We start from the raw sequence: 22883 nt of genomic DNA on the forward strand, positions 1-22883 counted from the left end.
AAACCCGAAAACCGAGAGAACTAGGTCGTCGGGCTAGGTCAAACTAGTATCCCGGAATCCAGCAAGTTGCATTAAAATGCACTAAACAAGGAAATGAGTTTAGTAAAACGTAACAACCCTAAAACCCTATCGAATGTGACATATTAATGACACAAAAACCTAATTTACCTAAAACGCATCGAAGGTCGGTATATTAGGTGATTAAGCAAATAATAGCCTTCAGTGAATTACTTATCGAACATTATCGTTAGAGACAATTTAATTTAGTACTGAAACACTTCAAATTGTGTTTCTCAGTTACCAAATACTCAGGAAAAGGGAAGGAAACACTGAGTCGGACGAGAGACAGTCATCTGAGGTTTGTGCACATCTTGTTGTCAACTTATTTTACTCTGAATAAGATTTCATATGATTAATTGTATGTTATTGATTTTAATTGTGTTTGTGTTTGTGCAACGGTATTTCTTTTGAATTTTTCAATTGAAATGAATTATGACTATTTGTACATTATTGTTTTAAATTGTGGAAATGTGTTTGAATGGATATTTATTGCTTGAAAAGCATTGTAAATGATTTGATGGATACTATTGATTGAAAAGCACTGTAAATGGTTTTTGTGGAAATTAAAGATAATTATGAATGGTGTTGCCATTTTGTGAATGAAATTATAACTTTGGAAATTTATTGGATTCTCACGAATCATTTGAATAAAATGTTTGGAATTGATTTTGTGTTCACACTTAGCATGACAGTATGATATCATTCCTTCTCCATTTATGGGGTTGTGATCATTTATTTTCCTTCTCCATTTATGGAGTCGTGATCGTTTATTTTTCTCCCTCTCTGGTTTACCAGTTGAGGTGATCGGATGAGTACTCATTATATAGCTAGCTCCCTTCCTCATTAATTTCGATTAGTGGGGTTGTGATTGCTTTCTCGTGGTGTACAACGCGGCATTGATCGGAAATTTGTGTCATGGCTTAAGTTGTGAATGAATTGGCAACACTGTATTCTTAAATTATTCAACTAAATTGTGTTGTTATGCGATTTGATAATTTGTGAAATGAAGTTTAAATTCTTATTGACATTTACTGTCTTTTGAATTTAACTATGTTTTGATTACTGAGATTTATTGTGATATTGTGTTAAATTCCTTATGACAGTATTGTCTTGAATTTAACTATGGTTTTTAAATATCCACTATTTATTTGAATTATGAATTGTGATTTAAATTTGTATTTGGTTAATGTTGTGCACCACTGAGACATTGTCTCAGCGATAGCTTTTTATTGCTGTCGCAGGTAGACAGACAGACAGGGCAGCAGACTAGGCTGCTAGTACCTCCAACGAGAGACTACCGGGTATAATGAGTATACCAATATTTTGTATTTTGTAATGTAATGTATGTTCACTGTATGTACATATTGTTGTTGGTTTTGAGCAGTTGTAAATAAAAATTGTACATTGAAGTTGTAAAATAATTATGAGTTATTTTGGCTTGTAAAAATTGTATTATATTTCTTTTACCTCAGTCTTTGAAAAAAATCACTATGGATTTGAGTTGAGATTTTGGAAATCTATTGAAGTGCTTTTTACAGGTTTTCTTAAGAACTGTTTTATCCAAAATACAGATGGCACTCTGCCAAAATTTTTACAGAAACTCCAAATAACTCAAATGTGTTAGTTCTATCACTTCAGTTCAAAAAGGTTTTTAACACCTGTAAATAGTGCTCACCACTGTAAAAGAAGTAAGAAAAGTTTTTAAAATCCCTTGTAGTATATTTAATGGATTATCGATGAAACGAGTTGGTAATTCATTAGGTATACTACGGGATCATGTTATGCCTTACAGAGGGGTAGGGTGTGACATGTTTTAGTGGTATCAGAGCAATGGTTTTAAAGTGAATTTCGAACTGTGAATTTGAAATCTTTTTGTCGGTAACTATAACTGCTCAAATAATTTACATACATATTATTACATGCATACATCAGACCTATGTACATGGGTATACCTATAATATACCTGGAGCTGATCTGAAAGTGTCTTCAAAGAAACTTACTCACTGCTCTATGCTCTTCTTACTGCGACGGCCTCTGAGCTATCATTGAGTGGTGAACTCAGTGGTGCACAACTATAATTTAAAACATAGTACAATATACATTGATAAAATTTACAGTAAATAATTTGGAAATCTGAATACTCATCAAATTCCAAAACTCAAAATATTCATTTCCAATAATGTAAATCATTTGTATAAAATGACTTTGATCACGACATTCAATTTATCAAATAATGACTAACCATTTAAGGTAGTTCCAACAAAATCAATTATACATAACCCATAATTGAAATAACAATTCTTTACCATTCAAAAACCATTCTGTATCTCAAAAATTATTATGTATCTCAAAAATCAATCTTTATCTCAAAACCATGTTGTATCTCAAAAACCACGCTGTAGCTCAAAAACCATGCTGTATCTTAAAAATCATTCTTTATCTCACTAACTATGCAAGACTAATCCGATAGGGCCATCTTCGATGTGATTCTAACTCCCTATGGTCGGGGAGGTCGAATCAGATTCTAACTCTCTATGGTCGGGGAGGTCGAATCATCGTGCACAGTACCATCACAATAATGAATCTTCCGCAAGGGCCATAACGATAAAATAACTTAGATCTAACCCCAAATCAGAGGAAAATCTAAGCCTGTGCACGTACCATGGTAATCAAAACACAGCTAACTCCATTGTCTTCTCAACAAATGAGAGAGACGGGTAATAACCTAGTCAAGCATCTATAGTGAGATATAAAACAATATCACAATCCTTTTAGTGAGCATAAATCACAATATAATTCAATTCAAAGTCAATTTCAATATCCAATAATTTTTATGCTCATCACAATTCAAATCATAAATTATCATTTTTCCATGAAAATTACCATCACAATTCAAAACATGTTCTATCACAATTTTCCAAAACATAATTTATTCAATCCATAACAATGCTTAATACTTGTGGAAATACCATTTCACAAAGCTAATTTCATACATACTATAACAATTTCAATAATCATTGAATTAAATCCAATGCTTGTTAAACATAATACATAAGAAAAATATGTCATTTAATCATATTAAATATTCAAAACAAAATCAGTTAAAAACTAGTTGTGCACAACTAGTTTTCAACTGATTTTACTCTGAATAAGATTTCATATGATTAATTGTAAAATTGTAACACCCCTAAGCTCGGTAGTGCGTTCTACTGTTCCGGTGACCAGTGTTGTCCGGACAGCTAGGATGCCTAGAACTACACTTCGTTATGAGTGAGGAGACATAAAATAATGAAATACAAGAAAAGAAAATACAAGAAAAACAAAGGAAAAATAATAGCAAAGAAAGGTAACCATGTTAAGCGAGCCGAGAACCCTAGCGATGGGTGACCGCACTGGAAAGTCACGGCGTGGACCGTTGACTAGCCCTGGACTGCGGGGAACCCTGGAAAATATTTTTAGGACTCAAATAAATATTTATTGAAGTATAAATATCATTAAAAATATCAAAGAAAAATTAAATAATTAGTGCAAAGAAAAGTGAGAAATCGAAAAACGGATAAAACCCGGTGTTACCGAAAAATCGAGAATGCAACCCGAACAGGGGCATTGTAGTCATTTGACATCCCGAGTTGTCTTTTGACCTAAATTTCCATTAAAAATAAATAATATTACACATGGAAAATGTCAAAGAAAAATTAGTAAGTCAATATAAAAAAAAACGAAAATTTAGAAATCGATGGGTCAAGGATTTAATCGGTAACACTAAAAATTTCGAAATACAAACCAAATAAGGGCATTTTGGTCAATTGATACCCCAAGTTGACTTTTGACTTAAATGTCCATGAAAAATTAGTAGTGTTAAAAATTTAATAATGCAAAAAAAAAAAAATTTGAAGTCAATTGTGTGGAGCAATTAAGAGGAATTAAGGGTAAAATGTGGAATAATTAAAAATTTAGATTATTTAAATGTTAATTATGTTAGTGGAGCACTATGGATTATTTAAACTCATTAAGTGGACAGAATTTCCACTAACCAAGTCACCTTCTTCAACCTTTGAAACCCATTGCCAAATTCAAATCTCTCTCTCCAAACTTCCATAGCCAACTTTCATGCAAAGCTTAATCTCTCCCCTTTCATGCCATAAATCCAACAAGTCCCTTCATGAAAGTTTATCCTCACATCAAGAACAATCCTTGGGCAGCCATTAGGAGAGGAAATGGTGGATTTGTCAAGGGCAGCAAGGGTCACACATATGAGGTAAGTGCAAAGAACCCCCACCCTTCCTTCTTTAAAGTTGATGAGCTTCATGAGGTGAGTTGAATTCTCTTGAAATTTAAGAGAAATGATAAGTCTACACTCCTTCTAATTTCTAGTAGCCTTGAGGAGAGCTAGGTTTAGATGGTTTTGGATGATTAAACTTGCTGAATGATGCTTGAGAGTGAATATAGACATGTATATAGGTTGAAATGTATGTATAATTGAAATTGAAAAATTATTAGGGTTTTAATGTTAAATTGGGGCTGTTTAATTATGATGAAATTTTGATGATGACTTGATGAAATTGAGACTATTTAATGAGTATTAGAAGTGCCATGTATGCTTATTTGGAGTTTGGAAGAAGGAGGATTGCCAAATTGGAAGTGCAAATTGTGTGCAGGTTGTGTGATTGATGAATGCAGTGTGTAAATTAGGTTATAAGTGTAAAGTTGTGACTCCAATTGATATGAGACAAATTGGAGGTGAAACTAGGCACAAAATGTGCCAACTTTCATGAAGGAAGCTTGCTAAAATTCTGCTTGCAAGCTAGCTTGAAAAATGACCAATTCGGATTAAGTGCAATTGAAACCTGAAAACTGACCAATTGGGCAGCAGTTAGTGTTTAGGCCATAACTCACTCAAAACAGGTCCAATTGACCTGAAATTTTAACCATGAATAGTTAAGACCCATACCTACAAGTCTTATGAAGACACCAAAGCCCTGAAATGACCATAAGCAAGTCAAACAGCTTACACAAGTTCGGGTCCAAAAACTGGCCGAACCAAAGTTGACCAAATTGACCTAAAATGACCTAATTTGATGCCATTTGACCAGCAATAGTAAAATGACCATAACTTGGTCTACATAACTCGGATTGACCTGAAATTTTGCCCCACGTGCAATAAGACATAGATCTACAAGTTTGTAGTTTTGACCGAAACTCGAAAATTGAGGGAACTAGGTCGTCCGGCTAGGTCAAACTAGTATCCCAGAATCCAGCAAGTTACATTAAAATGCACTAAACAAGAAAATGAGTTTGGTAAAACGTACCAACCCTAAAACCCTATTGAATGTGACATATTAATGACAAAAAAACCTAATTTACCTAAAACGCATCGAAGGTCAGTATATTAGGTGATTAAGCAAATAATAGCCTTCAGTGAATTACTTATCGAACATTATCGTTAGAGACAATTTAATTTAGTACTGAAACACTTCAAATTGTGTTTCTCAGTTACCAAAGACTCAGGAAAAGGGAAGGAAACACTGAGTCCAGACCAGGAGATAGTCATCAGAGGTTTGTGCACAACTAGTTTTCAACTGATTTTACTCTGAATAAGATTTCATATGATCAATTGTATGTTATTAATTTAAATTGTGTTTGTGCAGAACAGTATTTCTTTTGAATTTTTCAATTGAAATGAATTATAACTATTTGTACATTATTGTTTTAAATTGTGGAAATGTGTTTGAATGGATATTTATTGCTTGAAAAGCATTGTAAATGATTTGATGGATACTATTGATTGAAAAGCACTGTAAATGGTTTTTGTGGAAATTAAAGATAATTATGAATTGTGTTGCCATTTTGTGAATGAAATTATAACTTTGGAAATTTATTGGATTCTCACGAAATTTAAGTATTTCTCAACGGTCCACGCCGTAACTTTCCAGTGCGGTCACCCATCGCTAGGGTTCTCGGCTCGCTTAACATGGTTACCTTTCTTTGCTATTATTTTTCCTTTGTTTTTCTTGTATTTTCTTTTCTTGTATTTCATTATTTTATTTCTCCTCACTCATAACGAAGTGTAGTTCTAGGCATCCTAGCTGTCCGGACAACATTGGTCACCGGAACAGTAGAACGCACTACCGAGCTTAGGAGTGTTACATTTTTAGCTCTTAGTCCTTGTCCAACAAAGGGTGATTTACTCATTTTGCCCTGAAGGCAGGATTCACAAGTTGGAGTAGGTCCAAAACCTAATGAGGATAAAATCCTCATTTTTCCCAGCTTTGCAATCCTATCTTCTGCAACATGGCCTAATCTTAGGTGCCGAATATATTTTGAACTTGAGTTGATTTTCATCATGGCATTGCATTCTTTTAGATTGCTTGCATTAGATTTGTATTTAACATTATTATCTAGATAATAATGTGCATCATACATATAACCTAAACCAACATATTTATTTCCAAAATAAATATTGCAAACATCATTTATAAACTGAAATTCATAACCATCTCTAGTCAAAATAGATATAGAAATGATGTTCTTAAAAGGTATCAGGCATATGCAAAACCTTGTTTAAATACAAAATATGCTTATACATGTATAAAGATTTAGATCCTATGGCTAAAGCTTCAATAGTTGAGCTTTTGCCAACCCAGAGTCTAATATCTCGTTAGTACAAGCTTCTATTATTGGATATACTCTAGGCAGTTCCTATTTCTGTGCCCATCATTATGGCAGTGGAAACACTTTTCTTTTGCCTTTTTCAGCTTTGGTCTTCCCTATCTGTTTAGCTTATCTTCTTGGAAGGATTAGGAATTTGAGGTTTCTTTTTTTTACTGCCCTTCTTCTTGTTGGACTTTCCAGCAGAAGAAAATGCAATCAAAGCTACCTCTTTCCTTTATTGCCCGGCATATTCTTTTGGGCAATAACCAACATGTTGAGTAAACCAACCAAGGTGCATTTCTGCTTAGTCATATGGAAATTTGTCACAAAATTCCCAAATGACTCAGGAAAGGACTAAAGGATCAAATCCATCTGCGGTTGGAAATCCATGTTAAAGTCAAGATATTCCAGCTGCTCAAGCAGCCGAATCATCTTGTGGACATGAACCCCAACATTCTGTCCCTTAGACATCCTCATGCAGAATAGTTGTCTAGATATCTCATACCTAGCATTCTTGCTGTGCTCACCATACAACTCTTGTACGTGAAGAAGGATCTCACTCGCACTCTGCATGTTCTCATGCTGCTTCTGTAACTCATTTCTTATGGAAGCAAGCATATAACACTTAGCTCTCATATCATGCTCCTTCCACTTGTCCAAAGTTTCATGTTCCTCTTGAGTGGCCTTTGGAGGTAAGGGACCAGGAACATTTGAGTCTAGAACATATCCTATATGTTCAAGGTTCAGGACAAGTTTCAAATTTCTTAGCCAATCAGACAGATTAGGTCCTATCAACCTATTGCGATCATGTATACTTGCAAGAATATTAGAAGGTGATGGTTGTTCTATGCTCATTATTATCAAAAAATTAACTGCAGAAAATAACTAGATTTATTAGTAAATGTATCATGTAATTAACCAAAATGATTATGGTCTTTTAATCAAATTGGTCCTCCCACTAACTTAGCGAATCCTACACTTTCAAAGTGGAAAATAGAAATCCTAGTTGGATAGATTTCTAGTGGGTGATTGAATTCTTATAATTCTATTGATCATCCTCAGGTACATCCGTTATTGGAATTACAATAAACTATAAGTGAGCAACTCCTTGTCCATCACATCTCATGTAAGGTTCAATCCTTTACCTAGCCCCTAATGCTCAAAATCTCAGGTACATCCATTATTGACTTATCTTGCATTAGGTAAGTTGATCCCATTGAGCCAGTAATTGTGCAAATAATTTTAATGTCCTCAGGTACATTCAATATTGGCCACCAAACCATTTACATATTTACAACATCTCATGCTTAATAATTATTCTTAAGAAAATCTCTTAAATTAATTGCATCTTATGCAAGTATTTAAAATTTCTTAAAATAATTGCCTCAATGGAGGGCCCATGTTATAATTACTTTAATTATACCATTTCTAACTTAATCATTTATTTGGAAGATTTTATTGTCATCCTAATTACAATTAAGGTCTCACTTTGCACATTTTTCATTTAGCATGCATATATCATATACTTGCATACATTCCCATACATCTTATGCATTCATAGATAAACAGTAAATATGGTATGATCATGGACTTTCTAAGGGATTCAATTCTGAGCCACCAAGAATTGAATCAGGGCATTCCTAGGTGCATTTCATTCATTCATATTACAAGAGTTGCTGAAGGAGTACATAATCAACCCTTGATATTGAATTCCTCCCACTGGTCTCACCAATGCTCTTGACCTCCTTGTTCTTCTTGCAATCCAATTACATAGTAATCCTTGGCATACCAAGGCGAATTTACAAGAACTAAATAAATGAAATTACAACCCAAAAATTGTTACAACCTTAATAATACATGCCCAAAATAAATTAAAATAAATTAATTAATTTACAACCCAAAGAAACATAAAAGAAATAAATTCAATCACATTGGTCTTTTATAGTCCATGATCATCCATCATGCATATTACTATTTAATAATAAAATAAAACATACACACTTAAATTAAATTGAATATCTCATATTCAACTTAAAAATCTAGATTTGAATATAATTCAAATAAATTTAAGAATTCAGATTTGAATTACATTCAAACAAATTTAAAAATTCAGATTTGAATCACATTCAAACAAATTCAAAAATTCATATTTGAATCGCATTCAAACAAGTTTAAAAATCAGATTTGAATCACATTCAAATAACTTTTAAAAATTCAGATTTGAATCATATTCAAACAAGTTTAAAAATTCAGATTTGAATCATATTTAAACAACTTTTAAAATTCAGATTTGAATCACATTCAAATAACTTTAAAAATTCAGATTTGAATCACATTCAAACAACTTTTAAAATTCTGATTTGAATCAAAATTTAATTGTGTGATTTAAAACTCTAATTAAACAATTTAATTAGACATAAAATAGATATAATTATGAGCATTAGATCATACAAACATTGCCCAAACAATGCGCACCATAAGAAGTGCTCAAACCATGCGCACATATGTAGTCTTCATCAAACCGCCACCTTTATCATTGCAACCAGCAATGGATCTATCATCTCATGATCAAACCACACAATTAAATCATATAATTAAGAATATAAATGGCAAATATAGTGGCTCTAATACCAATTGAAGGAGCGGAAGCATGAAAAACACAAGTTTAGATCATTGAAATTCAAAATTTTTCATCTAGGGTCACATGCATCATGCAAGATTTATTTTCATCTATTTGATTTCAATTATAAACAGCATATTAAAACTTTTTTAATATATTTTTGGATCTACATTTGCAAGATTTTAGAATTAATCAGATTAATTATTAGAACCCTAGATTAGATCAAGAATAAGTGCACTAACCTTTTGATGCATTGCAGTATGTTTGGCAACTTTGTGATGCGCCTAGGACACCAGATGTTGTCCCTCTAGCTTGTCCACAGCAAGATCACCTATAGCAGCCCTTAAACAGCTTCTAAAGCTTTTTCTATGAATTAGAAAATTAAGTTTTGCCTTTTGAGAGATTACAGATGTAAACAGGACACTAGAAACGATTTCTAGTATTTTTAATTCAAGAGATTGTTGGGAAATCTCTTTGAATTGATGAGAGATGAAAAAGATGAAAGGGAGACGTGCTTTGGGGCAGCACCAATGAAACAAATAGCAGCTAGGTATTTTTCTTTTCATCCTTTCCCTTATATAGCTAGGTCACCACTTAAAACCCTTGCCACATGTCACATTCTGATTGGCTCTAAGTTTAATTGACCCAATCACATTGTGCCAAGTGTTAAACCTATATTTAATCTTGACTTTAATCATCTTACTTGATTAAAAGATATATGGCAAGCTTATGTGTAGTGCCATGTGTCACCATCTCATGGTGCCACATGTCATCCTGTGAAATGACCAAAATAACCCTTTGTCTTAATTTGGAGTTCTCAACCCAAAATAATTATTTCTCTTCTTCTAATCAATTTATATCAAATATAAATTATTTAATTAATCTCTATTAATTAATTTCTCATTAATTAAATTCATATTTAAATACTTTAAATGTAAATTTAACTTATACTATACATCCAATAACCTAGATTTGGTTTCAAGCCATGCTAGGGACTTTGCAATCTAATTACGAACCAAACCTATTTAATTAATCAATTAAACTCTTCAATTAATTAATTAAATCATATTTAATTTGGTGATTACTTGTGTATATGTGTGACTTACTAGGCACATCACTAATTGGCAATGAGACATGATATCAACTCTTAATATCATTAGAACTCTTTCTTACCATAAATTATTTCTCTAAATCGTTTTATGCACCTCTTAGACCATGGTTAACACCTAGCATAGCATGCCATGGCCACCCAATTAGTAATAAGGTTTATCTTAAATGAACCTACAATCATATGTTACCGTGCACTAGAATCTCTCTGTTACAAAATCCTAACTCAAGCTGGAGTCATGGTTTATGTCAAACCCTATTTGCTATGAATATTATGTTCTCTTTTAATTCCAGTTCTTGATTAAAAAGATTTTCTCATCAGAAACTCTTTTCTTAATATATCTATCTGTCCTAGCCAGGAACTTGAAACATCAAGAACAATTAAATGAACATAGGATTTTATCCCTATTTACTTAGAGGAATAGATTCCATCTTGATCAACACTTACCTTCACATATAACTAGTAGGAGCCAACACATGCCCACATACCCATACACGGTACAAGTGTGAAAGCAGTATCAAACTCAAACCACCTATATACAAGATAACTGTGCAATCTCAGGTCTAAAGATTACATGCACTTATATGATTTATGACAATACATTGACAAGAGTAAACTCCATGTGCTTGTCATAAATGTCACTGGTTCGACCTACTTATCATGTATAAGTGCCTATAATGTTTGTTATATGGCATGAGACTCACCATTCCATCTTATTTACATCTCATATAAATAACTTTGGAACAAACATGATTACAATCTTTCTGGATAAGTCATGTCCTTATTGTGAAGTATCTTCAATTGTGAACCTATTTATGATATTTTGTGCTAGAAATACTGTCACTCATATTCTTAACAACTTAGGAATAGAATTTCTAACAAAATATCAATGGACCTTTTCTATTACACATAAATATATTATGTAAACGGAAAAGTGAAAATGCCTTTTATTAATAAAAATATGTACAAGATGCATATTAAATGATATGCTCAAGGGCATACTACTAATAGTGGGCAGTAAACTGATGCATGTAGCCCAGGGTTGGACTTGTGATGCCCGTGGATTTAGACTTGCTAGAGTTATACGACTCCGTGTTTGGGGGCAATGGAACTCCAGAAGTTGATGTTGTTATAGAGCATGCGGTTCCTAGGGATCTCCTGGTGGCCGGCACTGTCAAAGCTGAAAATGGCATTGAACTCATCTATGTTCATCACCTGGTCGATACCAAGGAGGTAAAATTCAATTATGCCTCTGTCTTCCCTATTGGTAGGCCATAAGGTGGCCTTGAAACTATCCAAAAACTCCAATGAGGTGTCCCAGTATGCTAGGAACTAGAGTTGGGCAAACCTTATCCACCCGATGTTATTGAGTAGCCTGTTGATCTCATCCTACAGCTCGTTTTGCTCCAGCAGTGTGAAATCTATGTATTTTGTGGAGCTTATTTTTTGATTGTAAAGCCAAGTGCACATTGCCTTATGGGCATCATCACGGAATCCCCAAGGAATGCAGATTTCTGGTTGAGGAGTGGCTTGTGGTTGGGGTCGCGGTGGAGGATTGGATGGTTGAGAGGGTTGAGGAGAGGCTGCCCTTGTTCTTGGGCGTTGGGGTGTCGACTGAGGGGGAGAAGGTGAGGATTCCCCTTTGTGCCTTGAGGAAGAGCCCATTCTTTGCGCAGATCTCTTTACATGAGCCATTGATGAGTTTTTGGGAAGGAGAAGAGTAGGGTTTGGTGAAGGGAGAAGAGATTTGAGGGGTTTTTATAGACTAAGAGGGGTGGAGATGAAGGGTTTTGCCTTTATGAAAGGGTTTAATGCGAGGGGTGCATTTAAAGAGACATTAGGACTCTTCGTTTCGTGCTTTTCGCACCCCGGGAGTTCCGTCTGCCACATGATACACGGGTCGTGTATCACTACACGGGTCTCAACATGTAGGGTCGTGTAAATTTTTGCCCGAAAATTTCAAATTCTATCATAGTACACGGCCCATGTAAATGAAGCTCTGGGACCCATGTAACTTATTGCCTCTCAAGTTGCTTTACTGGATATGTTACACAGCCCGTGTTAAGTACAAAGAGGAATCGTGTAACTTTCTGTCTTTGAGCTATTCTGCTTGCAACATTACATGGTCCATGTAAATTGGGCTATGGACCTGTGTAACTTTCTATCTCCCTCAGAGCTAAAATTGCAAGAGATTTACGGACTTCCAGAAAGTTACACGGGGCATGTGAAACTAGTACATGACCTGTGTACTTTTCTGATTTTCCAAATTTTTCCCAAATAAAAATTATTATTATCACAACACATGAATTGGATGCAAAGATTAGCAAAAGAGCTACTTCCTCGGTTTTGTTCAATTTTTTCTTTTGTGGTTCTTACTTGGTGATTCCTTTCCTCTCTTGTTCTCTACTTCCCTTTTTCTTTTCTAGAAGGTCCTACAAAATGAAATACTAATGAGTATGAAACAAAAATCAATGTGAAAAAGGAAAAGAAGAAAAGTTTAGAAAACTTATTGGGTTGCCTCCTAAAAAGCGCTTATTTGTAGTCTTTAGCTGGACTTTGCTTGTTTATGATCTGTCAGTAGGATGGTTGAGGGTGTAATTGACTCCCATTTCTAAGGGTTCTCCCTAAAAGTAAGGCTTCAGCCTCTGCCCATTGACCTTAAATGCTCCTGAGGTTTCACTCCACACTTCTACTGCTCCATGTGGAAAGACTTGAGTGACCTTAAAAGGTCCAGACCATCTTGATTTCAGCTTCCTTGGAAATAGTTTCAATCTAGAGTTGAATAATAGGACAAGATCTCCTTCTTTTATTTCTTTCCTTGCTATGCGCCTGTCATGCCATGTTTTGGTTTTATCCTTAAAGATTTTGGCATTTTCATATGCATCTTGTCGAATTTCTTCGAACTCATTCAGTTGTAGGAACCTTTTTTCACCAGCAGCTTTGAGGTCAAAGTTTAGGATTTGAATTGCCCAGTAAGCTTTATGCTCAAGTTCAACAGGGAGATGACATGATTTTCCATAAACCAGTCGGAAGGGTGTTGTGCCAATTGTGGTTTTATATGCAGTGCAGTATGCCCACAGTGCATCATCTAACTTCATGCACCAGTCCTTCCTGGATCTATTTACAGTTTTCTCTAAAATACGCTTCAGTTCCCTGTTTGAGATTTATACTTGGCCGCTGGTTTTAGGATGATAAGATGTGGCCACCTTGTGAGTCACTCCATATTTTTCAGTAGTGATTTGAATAGTTGGTTGCAGAAGTGACTCCCTCTATCACTGATTATTGCTCGTGGTGTGCCAAATCTTGTAAAGATATTCTTCTTAAGGAACTTTGTGACCACTCTAGCATCGTTGGTTGGTGTGGCTATTGCTTCTACTCATTTTGACACATAATCAACACCAACCAGAATATATTTGTTTCCATGGGAAGAGGGGAATGGGCCTATGAAGTCTATCCCCCATACATCAAATAATTCTACCTCAAGTATACCATGCATGGCATTTCATTCCTACTTGAAGTGTTACCTGTTCTTTGGCATTAATCACAAGCTAGAATAAAGGATCTCACATCTTTAAACAAATATGGCTAGTAAAATCATGCTTGCAAGATCTTGGCTGCTGTTTTTGAGGTGCCAAAATATCCTCCATATAGTGATGAATGGCAGTGATGAAGGATACTTTCCATATCTTTCTCTGGTATGCATCTTCTTATCAGTGTAACATCCTCATTGTAGCTAGTCTGTACAGTCTACTATTCCGGTGACCAATGTCGGTCCAGACAGCTAGAACGTTCGGAAAATTATTTAAACTAAAGTGAGGAACCAAAAATTAACTCAAACATTAATAAGAAAAAAATTTAGGAAAAATTACAAAATAATTCTTGGGACTCCAAAGAAGGGTCATTGAGGTTCTTATGGCATTAGAATGCCAAGAAAATACTTAATAAAATTTTTCAATCGGTATAGACAATTTTGGCACGTTAAGCCAAATGGAGGGCATTTTGGTCATTTCATCTTCAGAAATGATTTTTGGCCAACATGTCCAGTTAAATAAATAATTTATATAGCATAAAATATGATTAAATGTTGTTAAAAATTTAATTGCAATTAAATACACAAGAAATGAAGAGTAAATAAAGGAAAATAGACTTATGACATCATAATGATGTCATTAAAAATCTCCCAACCAATCAAATCTTGACACATGGCATAACTTTATATAAAAGAGACTAAATGTGCTGAAAATGAAAAGAAAAATCAGAACCACTTCTTTCTCTTCTTCTCATTGACGTCAACCCCTCCTCCATGGCCACCATGAACAAGTTTTTTCAAGTTTGATTTTCCCTAGCTTTCTTTCACCCAAAACCCTAATTGGCAATACAAAAACTTTCTCTTATACCTTGGTGATTTTTTTGGGAGCAAAAAGAAGAGGAAAACAAGAGCTTTAGCAAGTGGGAAAATCTCACTCCTTTGAGGTTAGTGACCTAACCATGAATTTTACTTTAAATTCATGATAAGGACTTTGAATGAGTGTAAATTACAAAGAAAAAAATTGTTGAATACCATTTGAATGTGAACCCTAGATTTTTGGTAGCCATGGTTAGGGTTTGATTGTGTTGAGTTTAATGAAATTAAAAGACTATCATGGCTGCCCATAATATGTATTTACTAAGTGGATTGATGAAATGAAGTGAAAATGCATGTGTGGTAATGTTTGAGTTAGGGTTTGGAGTGGAAAAATGGGATTTTGACCATGTGATGACGAAAATAGGTTTTAATGGTCAATTAGTGACAATTTAGTTCTGTTTAAATCAAAAATGAAGTGTGTTGAGTGATGGGATTGGGTTTGGTATGGCTGCCATTAAAGTGACCTGCAGAATTGGAGTGACCTGCAGAATTGGACTTGAGTCCAGCAGGTTTGGGCAGCCATAACTTGAATTGTAGAGGTTCAATTGGTGCAAGACCAATTGGACATGAAACTAGACACATAATGGCACAAATTTGGTGAAGAAACCATGCCCATAAAACCAAACCAAGTGGACCAAAAGCTTGCCTTAATCCGGGTCACCTGCAGTCTGTTTCTGCAGAATGACCAAATGAACAGTATTTGTTCATTTGGCCATAACTCAATGTAGAAAGGTCAAATTGACCTGAAATTTTACCAGCTAGAAGCTGAGATATAGACCAACAACTTTCATGAAGGAACCTAACCCAAATTATGAGCAGAACCTATCCAACAAGTGAGTTACAGTCACTATTCATTGCACTGTAGATATGGCTAGTCCAGAAAAATTTCAATCCAGCCAGTTGTGGTTTTTGGACCATAACTTGAGCTACAAAACTCCAAATAGAGTGATTCAAAAAAGGAAATTCAACTAGACAAAATAAGGAACAACTTTAATGTTGATCATTTTGCCAAGTTCCCACCACAAAAATGACCAATGGAATAGTAAAAATGAAGCATGAAAACTGAAAATTCTTCTTAATTAACATTAAGATTACAAATGGTATTGGCAACAAATACCAACAAATTTTAAATGTAAAATGTGGTATGTTGGGAGTATTAAAACCAATGTACCTATTGTTTATGCAAAAGTCAACATTTTGGTTGACTAATGAAGTGAATAGTTGTGACACCCCTTACCCGTCTACAGTATAGCCGAGCAAGATATGCCACACAGTGTACCGGAACACCCTATTTTAATTTAATCATTTTTATTCTTCCTAATTTATTTTTTTTTCATAGTTATGGAGTATAATTTGTGAAATATAATTCATTTCAGTCATTTATTGAAGTCATTAATTTATTTGAGGTTCCGCAAATTTTATAGAAAATCCGGCAGAGTACCGGCTAAAAATGGAGAAAACAGTTCTTCGGAACCTGTTAAAAACACTTCCAATAATCATTTCCAATCATTCTCAAACTCCAATAATTATCAAAATCTCAATATTTTCCACAACATTTCCATTTCTCAATCATTCATTTCTCATAGTATTCATAAATAAGCAATAAATAAATACTCAATTTTTCCATTCATAAACACAATTTTCACTATTTACATTAATACCAAAATACATTACATAAGTTTCAATTATATATGAGAAAATAAAAGTTAATTACAAAATATCAAAATAAAACCTAGTGTCCTACCAATGCACTGACGTCGGTGAGGTGACACGGACACTATGCAGAGCTGCAGAAGGTCTCACCCAGTCTGTGGTCTACTGGGCTCTCAGTCTATCTCTCTAGAACCTACGCGTGGCAAAAGCAATGCGCTAAGCAATAATGCTTAGTGGTGCCAATAATAAAATAAAAAGAAATAATATAAAATAAATATGCAGTGAATATATTGATTTCTTATTGCAAATAAATTTTCGATGAGCATTTGTAGTCTTACTTATTTTGTACTTGTTATATTCATTGTTTTATTAAATTTGTCAACTTTCATTTTTGGTTGCCCAAGTAACCTATAATGGACGACTGGACTGGATAAACGGGTAAACTGGCACTGGGTATCAAGTACCTCGAGCCGTCACACCATCCGTCACATATGTGTCTCCCGGTGTGCAATAGAACAGCTAATAAGCTGTAATAACATTAGGCACAAGGCCAAGTATCAACATAATGTCAGAATGGCTAAAAGCCATGAAATCATAGAATGGCATAATGCCATGTGCAGTACTGCTAATTGAACCCTATTGGCATGCCAAGCTATCCAAACCAATCTTGCTAGGCATACTAGGGCATTTTACAATTTTTGAATTTTACAATTTTTGAATTTCAAGCTTTGGTGTTACTATTCACTTCATTAGTCAACCAAAATGTTGACTTTTGCATAGAAAATAGGTACATTGGTTTTAATACTCCCAACATACCACATTTTGCATTCAAAATTTATTGGTATTGGTTGCCAATACCATTTCTAATCTTAAAGTTAATGGGGCAGAATTTTCAGTTTTGATACCTTATTTTTACTGTTCCATTGGTCAATTTTGCAGTGGGTATTTGGCAAAATGATCAACATGAAAGTTGTTGCTTATTTTGTCTAGTTGAATTTCCTTTTTTGAATCACTCCATTTGGAGTTTTGTAGCTTAAGTTATAGTCCAAAAACCACAACTGGCCGAGTTGGAATTTTTCTGGACTGACCATATCTACAGTGTAGTAAATAGTGAATGCAACTCCCTTGTTGGATAGGTTCTACTCATAATTTGGGGTGAGTTTCTTCATGAAAGTTATTGGTCCATATCTTAGCTTGTTGCTGGTAAAATTTCAGGTCAATTGGGCCATTCTACACTGAGTTATGGCCAAATGAACAATCACTATTTATTTGGTCATTCTGCAGAAACAGATTGCAGGACACTCGGATTGGGGCAAGCTTTTGGTCACTTGGTTTGGTCTTATGGGCATGGTTTCTTCACCAAAGTTGTGCCATTATGTGTCTACTTTCATGTCCAATTTTTCAAACACCAATTGAACCTACACAGCCCAAGTTATGTCTGTCCAAACAGGCTGGACTCAGATCCAAACCTGCAGGTCACACAAGGCAGCATACCAAATCAGTTTTTAATGCTACAATTCACTCCAAGTAATGGTCAATTTACCTCAAATGGTCACTAATTGACCATTAGAATGTTCATTCACCATTATATAAGCAAAGCCCAAATTTTTCTCCAAAACCCTAATTCCCCATTCCAATTCACACAACATACATTAATTAAACATACTAATTCATTATCAATATATACACTTGAAACACCATCTCTAATCCACTCTAAACCCATCAAAACAATCAAAATCACCACCCCAATAGGCTGCCAAAATTTACCATATACACTAGCATGCATAATTCTCTTCAATTCCTACAAATTCCTAGCCTAACTTAGTGTCTTAACATGAATATCTAAAGAAAGAGAGAGAAAGATGGCACTAACCTTAGTAGGGCAGAATTTTCTCTTGTTAATTCTTCACTTTCTTTTGTTTTCTTGGCTTCCAAACACTCTAGCAAGGTTGGGTGACAAATTTAGTGAATGATTTTATAGATTTTGGGGTGAGAAATCAAAGGATTGAAGGTATAGGAGAATAAGAGTTATGGAGGAAGAGGGAGAGAACTCTCGGCTGGCTGAAAAAGAAGGAGAAACACCAGAATTTTTTGGTTCATTTTATCTCTTTTAATTGTTTTAAAAAGGCTTGTTGAATTTTGATTGGTTGGGGCTTTTTAATTACATCATGATGACACATGTATGATGTTATATTAGGCATTTTCTTTCATTTTCTTTTTCTTTTCTTTTTACTCATTTTCAATTAAATTTTTAGTAATATTTATTCATATTTTATGTCATAATAATTATTTACTTAATTGGACAAGTCGGCCAAAAATCATCTCTGAAGGCGAAATGACCAAAATGCCCTCCGTTTGGCTTAACAGGCCAAAATTGTCTGTACCGATTGAAAAATTTTTCTAAATATTTTCTTGGCATTCTAATGCCATAGGAACCTCAATGACCCTTCTCTGGAGTCTCAAAAATTATTTTGTGAATTTTTCCCCGGGTCTAGGGCTCCTAGTTGCGAGAACCGCAACTTCCCACTAGGTTACCCATCGCTAGGGCACCGGCTCATTTAACTTGATTGTATTTTATTTCTAAAATTTTTCCTAAATTTTTCTTATTAATATTTGAGCTAATTATGGTTCCTCACTTTAGTTTAAATATTTTTCCGGACGTTCTAACTGTCCGAGCCGACACTGGTCACCAGAACAGTAGAATGTACGGAGTTGCTACAGGGAGGGTGTTACAACTCTTCCCCTCTAATTTAAATTTCGTCCTCGAAATTTACCTGATGCAAACAGTTGAGGGAACTATTGCGTCATTGTTTCTTCATTTTCCCATGTTGCCTCTTCAGTATTGTGGTGCCTCCAAAGTACTTTCACCAGTGGAATCTGCTTATTCCTCAACTCTTTCACTTCCCGAGCCAGGATCCTTATGGGTTCTTCTTCATATGTCAAATCCAGTTGTACTTCAATTTCTTCCATGGAGATGACATGTGAAGGATTTGAGCGGTATCTTCTCAGCATAGACACGTGGAACACATTATTGATTTTGTCCAGCTCTGGTGGTAAAGCTAGCCTGTTTGGCTTTGATTAGTTTTACTTTCTCCTCAGTCTGTTTCACCAAGTCTGGCCCTACCAGTTTGTCTTCGCCCAATTCAGTCTAGCACACTAGAGTTCTACATTTCCTCCCATACAGAGCTTCATATGGGACCATTTGGATGTTAGCTTGGTGGCTATTATTGTATGCAAATTCTGCCAGTGTGAGGTATCTATCCCAACTTCCCTCAAACTCAATGACCCAACTCCTCAGCATATCCTCAAGGACCTGACATATATTTCACATTATTATTACCATTTCGGTTCAATATATGTATTAGTTTAATTGGTTTCAATTGTTTACCTGGATTACTCTTTCTAATTGCCCATCCGTCTGAGGATGGGAAGCTGTGCTGAAGTGCAGTTGTGTACCCAAGGACTCATGCAACTTCTTCCAGAATCTCGATGTAAACCTTGGGTCTTGATCAGATATGATGGAAAGTGGAATTCCATGCAATCTAACTATCTCACTGATATATAATTCTGCTAACTTCTCCAGTGAGTAGTCGGTCCTAACTGGCAGAAAGTGTGCTGACTTCGTCAATCTATCTACTATCACCCATACTGCATCATGTTTCTTCTGGGTGAGAGGTAGACCACTCACAAAATCCATGGTGACCCGATCCCATTTCCATTCAGGTATGCATATAGGCTGTAGCAAACCTGATGGAACTTGATGTTCTGCCTTGACTTGCTGACATGTCAAGCATTTAGTCACATAGTCAGCGATGTCCTTCTTCATACCAGGCCACCAATACTGAAGTTTCAGATCATGATACATTTTTGTACTTCCTGGGTGCATAGCATAAACACTGGTATGTGCCTCTTTTAGAATACTGGCCTTCAATTCCCCATCATTTGGTACATACAGTCTTCCTTTGTAGTACAGACACCCATCTGCTTTCACCTCATAGTCAGTTGCTTTCCCTTCTAGGATTTTTCTCATAATAGCCTTTAGCTTCTCATCTACCTTCTGCCCATCTAAAATCTGCTGTAACAGGTTTGGCCTCACTTGCAACTCAGCCAAAATAGCTCCATCTCTTACCAAAGTTAGATGGGCATTCAATGATCTCAAAGCTGTGATGGATTTTCTACTCAAAGCATCAGCAACTACATTTGCCTTCCCAGGATGGTAGTCAATTACACAATCATAGTCCTTCAGGAACTCAATCCATCGCCTCTGTCTAAGGTTGAGCTCCTTCTGGGTTGGCAAGTATTTCAAGCTTTTGTGGTCTGTGTAAATGTAGCACTTTTCACCATACAAGTAATGCCTCCATATCTTTAGTGCAAAGATAATTGCTGCAAGTTCTAAATCATGGGTAGGGTAATTATGTTCATGTTGCCTTAGCTGCCTGGAAGCATAAGCGACCACCTTCCCCTCTTGCATCAATACACACCCTAACCCATTATGAGAGGCATCACTGTAGATCACAAAGTCCTTTCCTGACACTGGCTATGTTAACACTGGTGCCTCTGTCAACATAGCCTTCAATTTCTCAAAACTAGTCTGACACTTGTCATTCCAATCAAATCTGACATTCTTATGTAACAACTTGGTCATTGGAGCAGCTATTAAGGAAAATCCCTTCACAAATCTCCTGTAATACCCAGCTAGCCCCAAGAAGCTTCTGACCTCAGTTGTATTTCTGGGAGGCTTCCATTCCATCACTGCTTCTATTTTCTTGGGATCCACTCTAATCCCATCAGCTGACACTATGTGTCCAAGGAATGCAATTTCATTTAACCAGAAGTCACACTTTGACAACTTAGCATATAGCTTCTTTTCTCTCAGGGTTTGCAGAACAATCCTCAAATGTTCATCATGCTCTTCCCTGGTCTTGGAATACACCAAAATATCATCAATAAAGACCACTACGAACCGATCTAGGTGTGGATGGAAGATACGGTTCATAAGGTCCATAAATGCCCCTGGTGCATTTGTTAGGCCAAAGGGCATCACTAGGAACTCATAATGCCCATATCGGGTCCTGAATGCAGTCTTTGGCACATCTGCATCCTTCACCCTCAACTGATGATACCCTGATCTAAGATCAATTTTAGAAAATACTCCTGCTCCCTTCAACTGATCAAACGGATCGTCAATTCTAGGCAATGGATATTTGTTCTTCACAGTCACTTTATTCAACTGCCGGTAATCGATGCATAACCTCAAAGTCCCATCTTTCTTCTTTACAAACAGCACTGGAGCTCCCCATGGTGACACATTGGGGCATATGAACCCCTTATCCAGTAACTCCTGAATCGATTTTCGATTCTTTCAGTGCAGGGAGCCATCCTATAAGGAGCAATAGAGATTCGTGCCGTACCCGGCAGTGTCTCTATAGCAAATTCAACTTCCCTTTCTGGTGCCAAACCAGCCAATTCTTCAGGGAACACATCTGGGAAGTCTTTTATTATGGGTGTGTCACACAGATCTGGCTTAGACTGCCTAGTATCCACCACATGTGCTAGGTAGGCTTCACAGCCTTTTCTCATCAGTTTTCTTGCAACTGTGGCTGAGATGACATTGGACAAGAAATCTGTCCTTTCCCCCACAACTGTAATCTCATTACCCTCAGGAGTTTTCAAAGAAATTCTCTTCAATTTACAATCAACTATTGCCTGATAACGTGATAACCAGTCCATTCCCAAAATCACATCAAACTCATGGAAAGGCAACTCAATCAGGTCTGCCAAGAATTCATACCCTTGAATATTTAACGGGCAACCTTTGTACACTTTGTTCACCACTACACTGTGGCCCAATGGATTAGTGACTAGAATGTCTTCGTCACTCTCCCCTACTAGTATCCCCCTTTCTACAGGTAGGTTGATGCATATGTATGAATGAGTGGATCCTGGATCCACCAATGCATGCACAGATGTATTGTAGAGAGAGAACGTACCCCTTATGATGTCTGGGGCATCTTGCTCCTCCTGAGCTCTCATGGCATAGGCTCTGGCAGGAGGTCTGCCCTCAGGCCTCTCTGCTGGCTCAGATGCAGGCCTCTGTGATGGTCCCACTACCTCAGATTTGCCAGATTTCCTACCTCTTTGTGGTGCAAGAGCAGGTCTGCCTGCTTGTCTTGGAGCAGCTGTAGTAGTTCTGCGTGGACAGTTCCTCAATTGATGCTCTGTTGACCCACACCTTAAGCAGGCACCAGTCACTCTCCAACACTCCCCCTTATGCCACTTCAGGCAATGTGGACATGCAGAAGATGCTGGTGTCACACCCTACCCCTCTGTAAGGCATAACATGATCCCGTAGTATACCTAATGAATTACCAACTTCGCCTACTAAT

Source organism: Hevea brasiliensis, chromosome 8, assembly GCF_030052815.1.
Source record: "Hevea brasiliensis isolate MT/VB/25A 57/8 chromosome 8, ASM3005281v1, whole genome shotgun sequence".
In the NCBI taxonomy this organism is placed as follows: domain Eukaryota; kingdom Viridiplantae; phylum Streptophyta; class Magnoliopsida; order Malpighiales; family Euphorbiaceae; genus Hevea; species Hevea brasiliensis.